We start from the raw sequence: 13,086 nt of genomic DNA on the forward strand, positions 1-13,086 counted from the left end.
GGGTATGTTATCTTTGCACCTTGCCATTGCCTTTGCAATGACACCCATCAGCCATTTCAGGGGCATCTCTCTGATGGCATGGCCGACTGTGGTGAACGCTGCTTCCCTGAGGCTCTGGAAAGAGGCATTATGACAGGAGATTCCTGTGGGAGCCATGGAAAAGGTGCTTGCCTTTCAGAAAGTGACTTTCTGACATCAGTATTTCCAGAAAGTTCTATCTCTGACAGGAATTATTTCCTTATATTTCTTGCCAGTGAAAGAACATGTTTTGGACAATGTGAAATGAGGGCATGGGGAACAGGAATGAACAAATAAAGAAGAAAGATAAATGAGAAGACACATTTCCAATTTTTTGGAAAGATTATCCATCTTCCCTAATACTCTACCTTTTTTTTTTTTACCTTAGCGATAGCATTAGAGAGTGAAAAAAGCAATAGCTTTGGGATTAGACACTTCCCGGCTGTTTCAGTTATGATATTGACTTAGGCAAGAAGCCCCATTCCTCAAAAATCAGTTTCTTAATAGGCAAAATTGGAGAAACAACACTTATCACATAGGGTTGTTTGAAGTCCTAAGTGAAATACAGCAGGTCCTCAAATAATGTTGTTTCATTCAACATCATTTCATGAGAGGTCTGCGCGCCATGTGGGACCCTCCTGCGGTGGCCAGGGGAGAAGCCGGGGATCGAACCAGCACTGCAGAGGCTGCGGGCAGCTTTGCAACCCAGTGCTCAACCGCTGCGCCACCGGGGAGGCCCTGTTTCTCCAATTTTGGTTGATATGATGTAAGCAAAAGTTGGCTTATATCATAATCATCAGCATTTGATTATTAGAATGGTTAGATGAGAGGATGGTGAGTTTTCAGTGACTGCTCTGTTGTTGTGGGTGAGACCCAAGACTGCCCCCATGAAGGTACTCACACTCTGCATTCATGCAGCACCTGCTGTATCTGCTAGTGGAATTTCTGGTTTTCTCCTGACCCAGGGCCTCATGGAGGCTGAAATGCTGCCACAAAATTCAATATAAAATAAAATAAAATAAAATATAAAAAAATTAAAAAAAATTCAAACTCCACTGCTTGGGCCACAAGTTGGCCGCCTGGGCTCAGATAAGAGCTGTAATCCTCTTCTCCTCTGGGGGGATCTGCCCTTGCAACTCCTTCTAGGAGCCAGGTTGGCAGAAATTGCAAGGGAATGCTATTTCCCTTATCCCTGGAGAGTCTGTGTTCTCTGCCTTTCAAAACTTGGGTCCTAGTCTTTGAAGGATGGAGGGGGTAGGATGGGAGTAGGAGGAGGCTCTGTCAGGCCACTTTATAGCCCAGTGACCTCAAGAAAATGATTTACCTTCTTCAGTGTTTTTTGTTAAAATGGGAACAATACTGTCTGTCTCTTACTATTGTAGGGAAGATAAAATTTAAAAAAGGAACTGGTGTGTTAGATGTTAATTTACTCCTTTTCCCCCCCTCCTCTTCTGCTTCCTTTCCTTCCCTTCACTATTCAGTGATGCCTTCTCCCTCCTGTCTTTGATCATTAAATGACCCCCAGGTGGCTTGTACTGAGAGCCCCAGGTGCTGGAGGAAAGCCCAGCAGTCCTTCTCACCCCTTGTTATATGTCATGGCCAGGGACTGGAGGAAGATAGAATCACATTTAAGTCAAATCAGTTGAGCCAATTTCACTTACTATGCTCCTTCTCTGTTTCAGCTTTCTACTCTCAATATATACTGATGCTTCATTTGGTGGTGTCCCTGGAGAATGCGGAGTTTCATGTAAGTGAACTTTTAATTTTATTTTTGCAGAAAAATTAAGATAATCTCCTTGTGGAAATTAGGCCAGAACTTCTCCAGGCCCAAATGGCACAGTAGGGAATAAAATGTGTAAGTGGTAATGGTGCAGAAGCAAGAAGTTCCTTACTGTAGCGAGCCCTACCTGGGGAGCTTTTAACAACTTTTACACTCAGGCCACAGCCCAGGCCAATTACATCAGCGTGTGGGGGCTGGGAGCCAGGCGGCAGTGCTTTTGAAAGCTCCCCCGGTGATTCTAATGTGCAGTCAAGATTGTGAACCACCGCTGTTTGCTTTCTTACCATCCCAAATGTCTATGTTTCTAGATTGTGTGCCTATGATCCTATGAGGAGAAAAACAAGTGAAAAATACAATTATGTGGATACCTCAGGTCAGTGTTATGGCCACAATGATGGGGTGAGTGAAGGCTTAACTCATTGTTATGGAAAATAGAGGGTAGATCAGCTGTGAGTGAGGCCCAAGCCCTGGGCACCACAGCTGACAGACATGTGCTGATAACAACCAGGACACCCAGGCAGTGGAATAAGAAAATACAAAGTGAAAAGGCCAGATGAGAAGGAAAAGAAGGGAAAATGCCACTTTAATACAAAAGAAGAGATCAGCAGGTAGAACATTCCTTCAGGGGAGAAGATGACCAATCAAGTAGATAAAACTCAAAAGATAAATGATGGGCTGACAGCGGTAATAGTCTCTATGAGGTGCATGATTGTCTCCCTTGATTAGGACATTTGCTCAAGGTTTGGGGTTGGAGAAAGCACATAATCAATTGGGAACATGTGATCAGCTTTAGCCAATGAGGTCCTGGCTGAATCCTGAACGCTGATAAATGTACAGGTGCACTCACTTTTCAGAAGTTGGCGTTACCGTTCACTGAAGAATTACATAAGTCCTTGCTTTTGCAAACTGAAAGAAGTCCTAAGATGCGCTCCGCTTTCACCACAAAAACGAAAAGTTCAGCTCTGGCTGTGCAGTACCCTGTGCCCGAGCAGAAAGAGCGGGTGGCCGAGCTCCTTCCAGAAGAACTGCGTGCAGGGTCAAGCGACCACCACCTGGACTTTGTGAGCATCTGTGCTTTATCTTGTTTTACTTTGTGTATCCATTAGTGAGATATGGCCTAAGGTATCAGAAAAGCCTAAGAATTCGTGAGGGCATTATGCTTAGTGTGAAAGTACAAGGGTCAAAACCAATACCGTAGCAAGTGGCCTGAAAGTAGAGCCAGCCAGGCCCCGAATGTGAGCTTTTTACTGTGTTTGATGGTGCTGCAATGATTGCAGAAAAGTATGGTTTTACTTTTGAAAGGACATGTAGGTTTAGGGCAGCTTTACAGGATGCTCTGAGTGCCTAAACTAGTGTATGATAGAAATATGGGGAAGGGCTCAGCAGTCAAGTATATGGTTATATCTCAAGCCTTCTGCATCTGTCACAGCAGAGGACAAACCTTGACCTTTGACATAGAGGAAGACAGAGAAGATGTAGATGCCAGTGAGCTGCCTGCCCATGGATTTAGATGATGATATGATGTTAACAGATGACGCTCCTCCTCTCTTTTCTAGCCCCCCAGTCTACTGTACCTCCCACCACCCCAACCTCTGATGACCCGGCCTAACACCATCATCACCACTTCTCTCCAGTGTGCTTGCTGCCTTCCATTCTAGTAAGTGAAATTACACTGTACATATAATATTTCTATGTTGTACAGGCTGTGTATTTATCATATTATTCCTACTTTTACTATATGTTAATGTTATTTTGGATTTTATGTGTTATTTGGTATAATTTGGTAGGCTGTTTGAGTCTGAGAATGTGCAAAACATTTTCCACATAATTTAATGGTAATTGCTTCTTTGCTGTATGCCACTTCAGCTTACGAAAGGTTTCCTGGAACACTATTTTCAGATAATGGTAGATGGGATGGGATGGGGGGAAGCAGAATTCATTTACTGAGTGTCTCATCTAACAAGAAGAAACATAAATACTAATATAGAAGGAAATGGATGAATGAGTTCAACTGATAGGAGGTATTTCATATACATTGATTAATATGGAAGATAAAGCAGAAAGTATCTGGTTTTCAGACACCTGGTTTACAAATAATCTATGCATATAAACTCTGTAGCTCCTTCCCATTTATTATTCCTGCAAACTCCCTGTGCTATGGTTTAGCAATGAGACAGAGGTTTGGGTAAATTTGTGGAATCAGAGTCTGGGTAACATGACTATTTTGGAGAAGTGATCTTCAGACTGAGTCCTGATACCTTAAGTCTAATGACGTACTACTGGGAAAGGGTTGGAGAAATAAGATTTTAAAATAGAGAAAAGGTGGGCCAGTGTCTTCTATGTTCAGCATTCTTTCTCCTTGCTATACCCATCATGAAGATCCTCTAGGAAGTGTTAGCATTGGAAGGAGATTTTCAAAGAAGATGCATTGAACCCTGTGGCAGCTCACTCACCCCTTCTGCACTCTGCCCACCTGTCTTAACATCTCCTAATCAACAATTCCATTGGTTCAATATGTGTCCTTTATTGAACATTCAAGTAGGTAACAGGTCAAAAAGCTATCAACCCCATACACGAGTGTAAAAACAACGGTGCTGGCCTCAGGATTCCCAGGTGGGCTCTGCATGAGGAAGTGGAATTGTAGGAGGTGGGACATGGGTGACCCTGGTAGGGTTTCCAAAGAGGGTTTTGGGCTGCCCTGGACAAAGTAGTGCACAGAAAAGGAGGGAACAGGTAGTAAAATATTGTCTAGGGTCAATCTCTCTAGCTCTTGCTCATTTATTATTCCTGCAAACATCCTGTGCTATGGTTTAACAATGAGACAGAGGTTTGAGTAAATTTGGGAATCAGAATCTGGGTAACATGACTATTTTGGAGAAGTGATCTTCAGACTGAAGATCTGTGATTTGGAAAACCTACCAAATCATAGCAATCTGGTCCCAAAGAAAGAGATTTCTTTCCTTCATTTCTTGATTTCTTGTTCTCAGTCTCGTTAGAGCAAACTAGAGAATTGCTAACTATTCACATTGCAGTATGAGCAAATGGATTGTGGATTGTAAGTAGATCCTTGGCTCATAGCTCATTATAAGCTGATGACTTCCTGAACTGCATGATTGACTGTTTATTCTGGAAGAGATTATTTGTATAAAAATTGTTAATGAAAAACATGGTGGCTCATTCACTTAAAAACTGCTCAGAGGTTAAATGTTTATTCATGTGCTATCTAGGGTCTAGAAGGACTCTAAGGCACTGCTGATAGCTATGGTGATGCTAACTTATTTGATACCGTGAAAAGGGTCTGTAATATAGTGCTTCTTAACTACTTTGGAGTAATTTATACCTTGAAGAATCTGAGATTTCATTGCATTCTTCCCATAATATGCTTATATGCACAAAATCTTGCATATATTTTCAGATTTGTCAAGCTCCCTAAAGACTTGTTGATCTTGAACACTAGGCTAAGAATCTTCCTCTACTGAATTGAGGGAAACACTGGCTCATGTATTTTTATTTGGAATGGAAAAATTGCCATTTGAGAATAGTCTGTAGGATAGGGGTAAAGAATGGATGGAAAGCTGGATCATGGAGGGTCTTGAATGCTAGGCTAGGGAACTAAGACTTAATCCTGCAGCCAGTGTGTTCAGCCTACTTGTACATCTTCATGTTTTTGCCGTATCTATAAACCTATGCTAAAATTAAACCTTTCTCTTCACGTTGATACCTCTTTAAAATTTGATACCTCTTTACAAATTTTTATTTAGGCTCAATGTCCATGCTTTTATGTTTTAATATAATTATGTCTAATACATATGCAAATAAAATGTTGATTTGCTTCAACCTCAAATGCGCACCTAGGCATCAGCGTTCCTCACTTTGGGAAAGGCTAATGTGAGCCATATGGGTTTCTGATTGAGTGGGAGGTGATGTTTTAAGATCTGTGGTCATGTGTTGGAATGGAGAGAATTACTGAGACCAAACAGTGACTGATGGTGGGTTGGTGGGATCCTGGGCGTGGGAGGTCAAGTAGGACTTCAGAGTGGAGGCCAGATGAGCAACCTATGAATCACTCCAGTCTGTGGAATACCTTCCTGGCGTTGGAACTCAAAGCAGTTGTCATGGAAGTTATTTAGTAAGTGGGCTCCTCGAGTGAATAAAACAATGCAAGGGCATGATTATTTTTGTGTACTGTTTTACTTGTATTTACTTTATTCCTATTTTTCTCAGTAAAAGAGGAATTTATGTGTTTTTCATTGCCTTTACTTTACTGATTATTTTTAAAATGAAAATGGCTAAAAAAGGCGAGACATTAAAATTCTATGTGTTGAGAGAATCTGAGGCCTGGATAGTGGAGTTGAAAATCAAATGGTCATTTTCGGTAGATTTTTTGTAGTTTCCACCAATTTGAATAAATTAATGGTTAACTGAAAAATAGATAGTTGTCACATTTTTTGGTGTTGTTTGAATGACACAAGGAGCAAAATAGAACATTGTCCATTATAAGGTGTCACCATACATGATACATCATAAGATGAAAGGAGTTGTTCTTATTCATTGTCTTGGTAAGGAATTGTGTAAATGACATGTCCATCAAATTCCTTTTTTATTTCAGTGAATGTTTTGTGAGAAGAACAGAGGGTTAGCTAATTTCCTATTTGGGACTTCTAGTTAGTCTGATTAAAATATTGTGCTTGGAAAGGATAATTTGAATTTGCCCTGACTGAGACATATCAAGTGACCTAGATATTGTGTTTACATTTTCCTTGTGGGAATCTAATGGCTGCTACATAGGGGCAGAGAGCATTCCAGGAACACAACCAACTGTATTTTCTCTCCAGGAATCTGTCTAATAAATAGTTGTTCAGGTAATTGTAGGAATGAGAGAGAAAATGGGCTCCTACATTTAAAGTCATTTTTAACTTGGCCATACGCAGTACTTACAGTTTGGAATCAGTTAAAATATGGTGTGAAGAGCACAGCACATATAGAAAGATGTTCTTGACTCAAGTCTTAGAGTTGCCCTGAGCTAACTACATGACCTTTGGTCTGTGACTTGTCTTTGATTCTCAGTTTCCCTCTCGACGATGCATATATTAATACTACATTAACAGCAATCTTTATTTAGTATGATTGATTGTAGTAGCAAATATGACATAAAGATGATGTTTGTCAAGTATAAGGTGCTAAATACACACCATAATTATCACCATCATCCTTGTTACCATAAAAGAATTTGAGTGCTTTGTATGTTCTCTGCTTGTATTACCTCACTTAATCCTTATAATTAACCCCATAATATAAATGCTATCATTAATTAAGTTTTATGGAGGAGAAAACAAAGGCATCTAGAGATTAGCTTGCTCAGTGTTGTATATTAGATGGCACAGCTCACGTGGGAAGCCAGGGAAACTGACTCTAAAGCTTGCCTCAACCTTAAACCAGAATTTCCAAAAATTAACTGGTAATTTCTGTGTGTTATGTTTCTTAAAACATTTGGACTTATGTTAAAGGGATAGTCAAATAAACCTGAAAGGAGCTTAGACACAATTCAGCATCTGTCTCAAAGAGCATTTTTACTTGTTCCCAAACATTGTGTTGGATGGAACCATTTTCTAAATTTGACCCTTTATAAATTTTAGTCATTTCCCCTAAAAATCCCCTTTTTGGCTCTAGGCGGTTTCTTTCCCTCATGACCATAGGTGGTCTACAGTGCTTGTCTGGTCACTGACGTTAAGCAGGGAAGGCACCTAGCAGGCTGCATATGTCCCTCTTGCCTCTACTCTCCTGTCTTGTCTACTGCTCCCCTCAACAGTGTATTTCAGTATATCTGCCTATTCTGCTCCCCACTCTGTTTCTGGTGAATCTTCTCACCCCCTCCTCTGCACCTCTGGCCTGTACCCCAGTTCTTGTTTGCATAAATAATTTTTTTAAAGATTTATGCATACAAGAGCTGGGGTACAGGCCAGAGATGCGGGAGGGGGGTGGGTGGGTGGGAGGGGTGAGAGGATTCACCAGACACAGAGTGGGGAACAGAACAGGCAGATTGACCGAAGTACACTGCTGAGGGGAGCAGCAGGTGAGTTGGGAGAGGTCTGCTGGCCATGTGGGTTGCTCCCTGGCTGGCCAGGGATCGAACTCATGCTGCAGTGGCTGCGGACAGCTTCATAGGTTGCATCTTAACCCCTTGTGCCACCAGGGAGGCCCCAAATAAATCTTTTTTTTAAAAAAGAGGGCAGGAAGCCATGTGAGTAATATCTGTACCTTGAGAGGGCGCATGGTATGGCATGGATATAGGGCACATAAAACTCTTGGGCTAGAAACCCTCCACTCTGTGTCTGGAGGTGTCGTGGTATGTCTCATTATGGTTTAGAAAGGAGAATCAATATATAATATAGACAGGTGGGAGGAAGCCCCATTGTAAGGAAGGTGCTAGAATTCATGTATGTTATTCTCATTCTTTTAAAATTGCGGGTCCTGGGGCATCATGGAGGTTAGGTCACTTGATTGATGAAGCCAGAATTGGAATCCAGGTTCATCTGCTTCTGGAGCTTTTTCCTCATAACTACCATATTGAAACACATCCCAGAAGTCTAGCAACTTAAGCAGATGGATCTGAATAAAATCTAAGTCCATAAACTAAATCTATGACTCCCTAAGGAGATGTGCCACTGTGTTAGTGGATATTTTAAGACAATTTATGGATACTGAATATGTATCTCTCCCCACTAATGTGTATTCATCAGAATTCATTTGTTCACTCATCCATTAAGCAAAGATTTATTAAGTGTCTTCTATGTATATACCATGATAATAATCACAGTTAAGGGTGAGTGAGCACAGCAGAAACAGAATAATGAATCAAGACACACAGATTCTGTTCTTGGAGCTTACTTGGGGGCCTCCCTGGTGGCACAAGGGGTTAAGCATAGCACTGTGAAGCTATCCACAGCCTCTGCAGCATGAGTTTGATCCCTCCCGGCCAGGGAGCTACCCACATGGTGCAGCAGCCCTCTCTGGTCTCACCTGCTGCTCCTCTAAGTGGTGTATTTCAGTCAGTCCGCCTGCTCTGTTCCTCACTCTGTCTCTGGTGGATCCTCTCACCCCTGCACCTCTGTCCTGTACCCCAGTTCTTGTATGTATGCATAAATCTATTTTTAAAAAAGCTTACTTGAGAAGTTAGCAGTGCACGTGATAACTTAAGGTGTAAATGATTAGTACCACAAGAGTTACAAAGTAAGGGGTGAAGTGTGTTCTGTGTGTCCACATGGGTGGGCAGGCACCCATGCACATGCATACCTGTGTACGTATGTGTGCTTGGCAATTGGTTATGGTTAAAGATAGTGCTCTAAGCTTGAACAAACACAGGAAGCAGGAAATTCAAAATGCCTGCAAGGAGATCAGTTTGGTTCACATGAGGGGTCCAGGAAAATAAGACCAGCACAGTAGGCAAAACATATTTTACATTCAAGTGTGTGATGGAGTTGGGTCTGTGCTTAAGCAAATAGTATCTTGAATTACTGTATATCTGGGACCATCGCTTATGGGTTATACTTTGTTCATGGTCTGTTTTTCTATGGCCAGTAATCTGCGAATGGCTTTTATGTCTTAAAGAATTGTTTAAACCAAACAAGCAAAGAGAAAAAATGTGGCAGAGACTACAGGCAGCATATGAAACCTAAAATATTTATTATCTTCATCTTCACAGAAAAGTTTGTCAATCTATATAGCATGTAAGATGGATTGTTGGGGCCTATTGGACTAGGGGAGACCAGGTTGGTAATGAGGGTAAGGGTATGAGAGTGGGATCTGGAAATGCAGGGGCCTGGAGGAAGATGGTGAATTTGGGAGTTGTTCCAAAATGACCACTGAAGTCAGAATAGTGAATGAAAGGGGTAAGCAACAAGAAGTGATCTTTGGTAAATGTTTGTTTATAGAGTGCAGAGAAGGAAGAGAAATAACAATGAAAAGCTGAACTATAAGAGAAACAGCAAGAAAATAGAGAATCTAGTGAGTGTACGATCATAGAACCCTTAGGAAAGAAACTTTGAAGAGAAAACAAGAGGTTCCAGGATCAAAGACTACAGAGAAGTAGCCTTTGGATGGAAAAGACTCCATCCTATCTGATCACCTAATACCTTTGCTTCCATTTATTCCATGAGCACATTCTCCCCCCATGATATCCCTTACAATTAAACATTTTCTTAGACTCTACAAAATATTTCCATGCAATTGTCTAGTCCTCACAGTAAACATCTGAAGTTAGTGCTACAACCTTTATAAATAAGAAACTGAGGCTCCATGAATACATTTCTTATATTCTTGGCTTTCTCTTGCCTTAAGGAGTCCTCAATAAGGATGTGGTAATGAGGCTACAGCTTCAGCTGCTAGGACATAAGTGACCCGTCCCTTAAGTTTAGCATCTCAGATTGTGTCCATCTTCCAAATAAAGGGAGAACACAGATTCCCTCAAACTCTCCCCAGACTGCCTCTTTTGTGTGTGTGGACATGGAAGCATCGTGGTTGATGAGGTTTAAAGAAAACTCATTTAATTGTCATTTCTGACTCTTCTGAATTGATGGACTATATACATATACTTAGTTGTCTAGTTGCAACGTTTACATCTACATTTTAGAATTATTACTACAAATAAGAACCAGCTTTTGGAAAGTAGGAAGGAAGCTCAGATTACTAGACCATAGAGTATAAAGTGCAATGCTAAAGCCCCTAAGAAGTAGTCAGGAGACAAATGTGTAAAAGTTTTAGAACAAAGATTGGAAGGAAAAGGAGAGGCTGTTGACTAAGATAAATAAAAAACCTAACTGAATTAGCATGGAATGATTCGGCATTGTGAGTGGTATAGAGATGTAGGCACACCTGCTTGGGAATAGAGAGGTGAGGGGAACAGGTGAGGACAGCATAGCATAGGTGGCTTGGACTTACAGCTAGGCACAGGTCAAAGAAAATGACACTTTAAAATATGCTTCCATGTAGATTACCCCAGGAGTTTGATCTCAGGCTAGTGAATTTTGGAGTTTAGCATTCAAATTGGAAATGAATGAAATGGTGATGAGGCGAGGCTGCAAGGTAGCTGTGTTTGAAGGGCAGAGTGAATTTTAAAGTCTGTTATTTTATAGCAGTGCCATTTTGAAAGGAGACTTGATTCCAAGGTGTGGCTGGGTAGTGGCAACAAAGTGAGCCTCCGTGGCCACTATGAGGTCCGTGGCTGGGAGTGGAGAGCAAGCTAGAGGAGCCAGTGGTGTGCAAATGGAAGGTGGTGAGGGAGGAGTGGGCAGTGCCCTCCTGCAGCTGACTCGCTTAGAGCCACTCATGCCACGAGGCTCACATTGCTTTGCTACCCAACACTCCTTGGTGATGGGGTATCAAGAAGGACACTGGCCCCCAAATGAATGTGCTGGTATGGACAGTTTTTATCTCTTTAATTCATTTTTTTCTCAATAACAATGATGGACTGAGCTGACAACTTATTATCTAGGGGAATATTTTGTCTCAGAAGGTAACAGGTTTTAAGATGTTGCTTTGATCCAGGCAGGGAAATAAGTAGGGGGCAAGAAAATTTCTTCTAGAATGATATGAGAACAGTAGAAAGTACTTGTACAAAAGGCCCTTTCAAGATATATGTTAGGCCAATGGCCCACAGACCCTGGTCTCACAAGGTAAAAATGCAGTTCTTTATTACAGAAGATGTTGGGATGAGAAAGGTGTCAGCTAAGCTCTAGAACCAAATCCCTTAGCAGAACTTGGGAAATGTTAAATCGAACTCAGAATATTATGCCCCATATCATTTGTAAAGGGAATCAAAAATAAGCTGAAGGATATAAAAGTAGAGGAAACCCGCCCCCCTTTACTGTACTGCTTTGTCTGTCAGCAAGCTGAGAAGTGACTTGGGCTCTGCAGCCTGACCTCTGTTCCCTGCTGTGCACATTGTAGCGTTCTGCACTGCCTCTGAAATGAGAAAACTTATGCCTACTTTATAAAGTGTGTAATACTGTCAAAAATAGAAATTAGTGGGCCTCCTTGGTGGCACAAGGGGTTAAGTGTCAGCATTATGAAGCTTACCGCAGACACTACAGCACAGCATGAGGTAACCCACATGGTGCAGCAGACCTCTCCTGTCTCACCCGCTGCTCCCCTCAGCAGTGTATTTCAGTAGATCCACCTGTTCTGTTCCCCACTGTCTCTGATGAATCCTCTTGCCCCTTCCCACCTCCCCCACACCTCTGGCCTGTACCCCAGTTCTTGTATGCATAAATAAATCTTTTTTTAGAAAGAAATTACTTCAATTACATTTATGATTTAGAAAATTCTAGCTTATTCCTGCCCAGATGTAGAGATGAGGGCGACTTATTAAGATCACATTCCTCTAGCCTACAGCTAGTCATATTTCATATTTCCTATCATGAGGTATTTCTCATGTTAAAATGCAGTTGACCTTTTCAGCAGGAGTCATAATTAAGAAGCACCACAATTAGGCAGAATCTCTGGAAACAGTCTTTGAATGACCCAGATCAGTATATTCAGCCTCATTTGGTTTTATAACTTCCAACTGTTTCCTAGGATTTTAAGCCTAACTGCCTTTCTAGGAAATTTGCAGGACTGCTGAAATGTATAGTTCTGGTAAACTTGCATAGTCATCATTGGCCTTAGCATTCGAAAACCATTAATTCTCATTTTGTTGTACAAATGAGTCAGGGGTCAGGAGTCACGCGCCTCCCTGACTTATGAGCTGAAAAGTCAAGATATAACCACATCCCAGATGGGAGGAGGCAGTGGCACTGGCATGATGGACAGAGGCTCTCCTGGGACCCAGCAGTCCTCACTGTGAACTCCCTCTAGGCTTCTCTGTCCAGGGCAGTCAGCTGTGTACTTAGAGCTGCGGGTACTTAAGGGTTAGAGGGGGGATCCCATTCTCCTTCCCTCTACTCTTCTCACCCTAAACCTAGAAGCTGCTATAAGGTTTCTCCCAAAAGTCCCCTCTTTCTGGATATGGGTCTTGCTTCAATCATGTTCTTTTTTCCTAAATGTTTGAATTCTCAAACTCAGAAATTGCCTCCCCCCCACCCCCCGCCCTGCAGTTTCAGTGAGCCCTTGTGTGTCCCAGCCCCTGTGCGAGGCATCGGAAACACCATTATGAACAAGATGATGCTAGTCCTGCCTTTTGAGACCAATGAAAACCTAATTGTGGCCACTGTGCAGGTTTAAACTCTGCTTCCTCTGTTGGCAACTGGGCTCAAATGACCTTTGAGAATAGTCTTTGCTTGCTGGTGTCTGCC

General features: G+C 41.8%; 1 protein-coding gene and 1 long non-coding RNA gene across 12 annotated transcripts in view; one reads left to right on the plus strand and one right to left on the minus strand.

The window, feature by feature from the left end:
- TRPM3 (transient receptor potential cation channel subfamily M member 3) overlaps nt 1-13,086 on the minus strand; it is a 512,968-nt gene that overhangs the window by 143,934 nt on the left and 355,948 nt on the right. The gene's annotated exons all lie outside the window — the stretch shown is intronic.
- Nucleotides 1-13,086, plus strand: part of LOC129144889 (uncharacterized) — a 90,689-nt gene that overhangs the window by 9,197 nt on the left and 68,406 nt on the right. The window contains exons 2-5 of the long non-coding RNA XR_008549690.1: nt 1,701-1,765; nt 2,107-2,171; nt 2,653-2,859; nt 3,355-3,455. This is a non-coding gene — a long non-coding RNA (uncharacterized LOC129144889). The remainder of the gene's footprint in view (nt 1-1,700; nt 1,766-2,106; nt 2,172-2,652; nt 2,860-3,354; nt 3,456-13,086) is intronic.

This window comes from Talpa occidentalis, unplaced genomic scaffold, assembly GCF_014898055.3.
Source record: "Talpa occidentalis isolate TD23 unplaced genomic scaffold, MPIMG_talOcc4v2.1 talOcc4.7, whole genome shotgun sequence".
Taxonomy (NCBI): Eukaryota; Metazoa; Chordata; class Mammalia; order Eulipotyphla; family Talpidae; genus Talpa; species Talpa occidentalis.